Source organism: Emys orbicularis, chromosome 15, assembly GCF_028017835.1.
Source record: "Emys orbicularis isolate rEmyOrb1 chromosome 15, rEmyOrb1.hap1, whole genome shotgun sequence".
Taxonomy (NCBI): domain Eukaryota; kingdom Metazoa; phylum Chordata; order Testudines; family Emydidae; genus Emys; species Emys orbicularis.
In genome coordinates this window covers 14,321,977-14,326,976 of record NC_088697.1, presented here as the reverse complement: position 1 = coordinate 14,326,976, position 5,000 = coordinate 14,321,977, and the positions used below count along the sequence as shown (strand labels likewise).

At 70.0% G+C, this 5,000-nt stretch overlaps 1 non-coding gene across 1 annotated transcript; it reads right to left on the bottom strand.

Moving 5' to 3' along the window:
• Positions 1 to 3,513: 3,513 nt before the first annotated feature.
• On the bottom strand, positions 3,514 to 3,632 carry LOC135889861 (5S ribosomal RNA). The gene has a single exon (XR_010562178.1). It is a non-coding gene; the product is annotated as a 5S ribosomal RNA (ribosomal RNA).
• Positions 3,633 to 5,000: the final 1,368 nt, after the last annotated feature.

The following is a 5,000-nucleotide window of genomic DNA, read 5'->3' as shown; positions in this document are numbered from 1 at the left end:
TTCAAAGTCCCCACCGGGACAACAGGTCAACCCCCGGGGAAGCGGCTGTAAAATTTTCTAAGTCCCCGCTCGGCCACCAGGTCAACCCACTGAATCTAATGGGTTGACCTGGTGGCCGGTTTGATTTCCGGCCACCAGGTCAACCCATTGGATTCAATGGGTTGACCTGGTGGCCGGTTTGCTGTGCGGCCCGGGTGTCACCCCACTCCGCGGGCCGCGCGGCAGTGGTCCTGAGGACCACAGAGGGGGGCTTAATAGTCGAGATGGAGCAGGTCCGGGGGAGGCTTAATAGTCGTCCCCCGGGCGCTCCGGAGGGGAAAGCTTAATAGTCGTCCCCCAGACAGGGTGGGTGGGGGGGAGGCTTAACAGTCTTCCCCCAGGCTGAGCGGGAGGCTTCGCAGTCGTCCCCCGGGCAGTCCGGGGGAAGGCTTAATAGTCGTCCCCCGGGCGCTCCGGGGGGGAAAGCTTAATAGTCGTCCCCCAGACAGTGTGGGTGGGTGGGGGGGGGGGAGGCTTAACAGTCTTCCCCCAGGCTGAGCGGGAGGCTTCGCAGTCGTCCCCCGGGCAGTCCGGGGGAGGCTTAATAGTCGTCCCCCGGGCGCTCCGGGGGGGAAAGCTTAACAGTCGTCCCCCAGACAGTGTGGGTGGGTGGGTGGGGGGGGAGGCTTAACAGTCTTCCCCCAGGCAAAGCGGGAGGCTTCGCAGTCATCCCCCGGGCAGTCCGGGGGAGGCTTAATAGTCGTCCCCCGGGCGCTCCGGAGGGGAAAGCTTAATAGTCGTCCCCCAGACAGGGTGGGTGGGGGGGAGGCTTAACAGTCTTCCCCCAGGCTGAGCGGGAGGCTTCGCAGTCGTCCGCCGGGCAGTCCGGGGGAAGGCTTAATAGTCGTCCCCCGGGCGCTCCGGCGGGGGGGAAGCTTAATAGTCGTCCCCAGGACAGTGTGGGTGGGTGGGTGGGGGGGAGGCTTAACAGTCTTCCCCCAGGCTGAGCGGGAGGCTTCGCAGTCGTCCCCCGGGCAGTCCGGGGGAAGGCTTAATAGTCGTCCCCCGGGCGCTCCGGAGGGGAAAGCTTAATAGTCGTCCCCCAGACAGGGTGGGTGGGGGGGAGGCTTAACAGTCTTCCCCCAGGCTGAGCGGGAGGCTTCGCAGTCGTCCCCCGGGCAGTCCGGGGGAAGGCTTAATAGTCGTCCCCCGGGCGCTCCGGGGGGGAAAGCTTAATAGTCGTCCCCCAGACAGTGTGGGTGGGTGGGGGGGGGGGAGGCTTAACAGTCTTCCCCCAGGCTGAGCGGGAGGCTTCGCAGTCGTCCCCCGGGCAGTCCGGGGGAGGCTTAATAGTCGTCCCCCGGGCGCTCCGGGGGGGAAAGCTTAACAGTCGTCCCCCAGACAGTGTGGGTGGGTGGGTGGGGGGGGAGGCTTAACAGTCTTCCCCCAGGCAAAGCGGGAGGCTTCGCAGTCATCCCCCGGGCAGTCCGGGGGAGGCTTAATAGTCGTCCCCCGGGCGCTCCGGAGGGGAAAGCTTAATAGTCGTCCCCCAGACAGGGTGGGTGGGGGGGAGGCTTAACAGTCTTCCCCCAGGCTGAGCGGGAGGCTTCGCAGTCGTCCGCCGGGCAGTCCGGGGGAAGGCTTAATAGTCGTCCCCCGGGCGCTCCGGCGGGGGGGAAGCTTAATAGTCGTCCCCCAGACAGGGTGGGTGGGGGGGAGGCTTAACAGTCTTCCCCCAGGCTGGGCGGGGGGGAGGCTTAATAGTCATCCCCCAGACAGTGTGGGTGGGTGGGGCAGGGGGGGGAGAGGCTTAGCAGTCTTCCCCTAGACTGGCCGGGGGTGGGGGCTTAGCAGTCGTCTCCAGGGTGGTCCGGGGGTGGGGGGAGGCCTCAGAGTCGCCCCTCGGAGAATCGGGGCGGCGGCGGTGGTGGGTGTCAGGCTTTACAGCCAGCCTCCGGAGGGTGAGCGTCCTCGGACGCGATGCAGCCGCCGCAGAGAGGGAGCCTCCGAGGCTGGGAGCGGAGCACCGAGGCTGGGGAGAGGGGAGCAGGAGCCCGGGGGTGGGGGTGGGGGTGGGGGGCCTTCAGGACAACCGGTCAAGCCCCGGGAAGCGGCTGTAAAATTTTCAAAGTCCCCACCGGGACAACAGGTCACGCCCCGGGAAAAGGCTGGAAAATTTCCTAAGTCCCCGCTCGGCCACCAGGTCCACCCAGGTCTAGCAATGGGGTTGACCTGCCTGATGGCCGGTTAGTATCAACGTAGTCTCACACAGGAGGGCAGCTCTCAGGCCGGCCGGCTGCGGCTGACTCTGGGGCGGTGCCCGGTGCCCGGCAGCGAGGCGCGGGGGGGGTGGGGGGGTGAGGGGGGGGGGAGCGACACGGGGCTTACCGGCCCCGGGGCCGGGGGCGCCTCCTGCGGCTTTGGGGGCCGCGGGTCCTCCGTGGCATCCAGGCCAGGCCTCTCCTGCCTGGCCGCGGGGGGATTCGGGGGCGGTCCCGCGGGCCGGCGGCCGGGCGCAGGGGGGGGGGCCCGAGCGAGTCCGCCCCGGGCCCGGGGTCTCCCCCTGCGGCTCAGGGGGGGCGTGGGTCCTCGGGGGAGGAAGCCCGGGGGGAGCTGCAGACCCGCCGTGGGGCCCTCCAGGCCAGGCCTCGCCTGGGTGGCCGCGGGGGGATTCGGGTCGGGCCCGCGGGCCGGCGGCCGGGCGCAGCGGGGCCGGGAGGGTCCGGGCCAGTCCGCCGCATGCCCGGGGTCTCCCCCAGCGGCTTCGGTGGCCGTGGGTCCCCGGTGGGGCAAGCGGCGGGGAGCCTGACACCCGCCGTGGGGCCCTCCAGGCCAGGCCTCGCCTGGGTGGCCGGGGGGGGATTCGGGGCGGTCCCGCGGGCCGGCGGCCGGGCGCAGGGGGGCCGGGAGGGGCCGGGCCAGTCCGCCCCATGCCCGGGGTCTCCCCCAGCGGCTTCGGTGGCCGTGGGTCCCCGGTGGGGCAAGCGGCGGGGAGCCTGACACCCGCCGTGGGGCCCTCCAGGCCAGGCCTCGCCTGGGTGGCCGCGGGGGGATTCGGGGCGGTCCCGCGGGCCGGCGGCCGGGCGCAGGGGGGCCGGGAGGGGCCGCGCCAGTCCGCCCCATGCCCGGGGTCTCCCCCCAGCGGCTTCGGTGGCCGTGGGTCCCCGGTGGGGCAAGCGGCGGGGAGCCTGACACCCGCCGTGGGGCCCTCCAGGCCAGGCCTCGCCTGGGTGGCCGCGGGGGGATTCGGGGCGGTCCCGCGGGCCGGCGGCCGGGCGCAGGGGGGCCGGGAGGGGCCGGGCCAGTCCGCCCCATGCCCGGGGTCTCCCCCAGCGGCTTCGGTGGCCGGGGGTCCTCCGCGGAGGAAGCCGGGTGGGTGTTGGGGGGAGCCGGACCCCAGGCGCCCCGACCCGTGACCTGCGGCCGCGACCTCCGACTCGGCAGGAGCGACGAGGGGCTTTCTGGCCCGCCCCCCCCCCCCTTCTCCTTCCTCCCCAGAAAAAGGAGAGAGAGCTGGCTCGGACCGGGAAAAGCTGCCTACGGCACCTGGGATTCCCAGGCGGTCACCCATCCAAGTACTAGCCAGGCCCGGGACGGTTTACCTTCCGAGATCGGACGGGATCGGGGGCGTTCGGTCCGGTATGGCCGTAGGCACCCGGCTCCGCGCCTCCTCGCCCGCTTTCCCCTGCCGGCGCCCGGGCCTGCCGCACGGCGAGCCCCGGTCGGACTGCCCCGTGCGGCAGGGCCCCCGTCTCTCGCGGGCCCGATCCTTTTTTTTCCTTTTCAAGCTCCGGGGCCCGGGCTGGCCCGTCAGAGCCCCTTCCCCTCCCCCCCCCCTCCCTCCGGCGTCGGGAAAAATATTTTCCCGGACTTCCAGCGGGCCCGATCCTGTCAGCCGGGGGTGGGGGGGGGGGCAGTCCCTCGCTGCGGCCAGGGAGGGTGAGCCCGGGGCGGCTTGCCTGGCGGCCGGGTCCCGGCAGGCCCGATCCATTCCCCCCCTCCCCGTCCCCCGTCCCCCAGCGGTTCCAGCGGTTCCCCGCCCCGCCCCCGCGCCTGGTTCGCACCCTGTTCCTTCGGGCCGAGGAAGGCGTACCCCGGGGGGAACCGTCCGAGTCCCCTCCCGGGCACCAGGTCAACCCGTGGAATCGAACGGGGTTCACCTGGCTGGCCGGTATGCTTTCCGGCCACCGGGTCAACCCATAGGTTTTAACTGGTATACCTGGTGGCCGCTTTGCCAGGTCAACCCGGTTCTCCCTCCTTCCCTGGGCGCCCCCTCCTCGGAGGCGTCGGGTTAAACTTTTTCCAGACTTCCAGGGGCCCGATCCAGTCAGCCGGGAGGCAGTCCCTCGCTGCGGCCGGGGACGGTGAACCCAGGTCGGCCTGCCTGGCGGCCGGGTCCCTGTCTCTCGTGGGCCCGATCCTTCTTTTCCTTTTCGAGCAGGGGGGGCCCGGCCCGCCCCGGTAGCGCTCCTCGGAGGCGTCGGGCAATTCCCCCCCCCCCCCCCGCACCCCACCCAGACTTCCAGGGGCCCGATCCTGACGGCCGGGAGGCAGTCCCTCGCTGCGTCCGGGGACGGTGAGATGCTCGGCCACCAGGTCAACCCGGAGGAAGCGGGCTGAAATTTTTTTTTCCAAGTCCGAAAGATTGTCCAAGTCCCCGCTCGGCCACCAGGTCAACCCGGAGGAAGCGGGCTGACAATTTTTTCCAAGCCCGAAAAATTTTTCCAAGTCCGAAAGATTGTCCAAGTCCCCGCTCGGCCACCAGGTCAACCCGGAGGAAGCGGGCTGACAATTTTTTCCAAGCCCGAAAAATTTTTCCAAGTCCGAAAGATTGTCCAAGTCCCCGCTCGGCCACCAGGTCAACCCGGAGGAAGCGGGCTGACAATTTTTTCCAAGCCCGAAAAATTTTTCCAAGTCCGAAAGATTGTCCAAGTCCCCGCTCGGCCACCAGGTCAACCCGGAGGAAGCGGGCTGACAATTTTTTCCAAGCCCGAAAAATTTTTCCAAGTCCGAAAGATTGT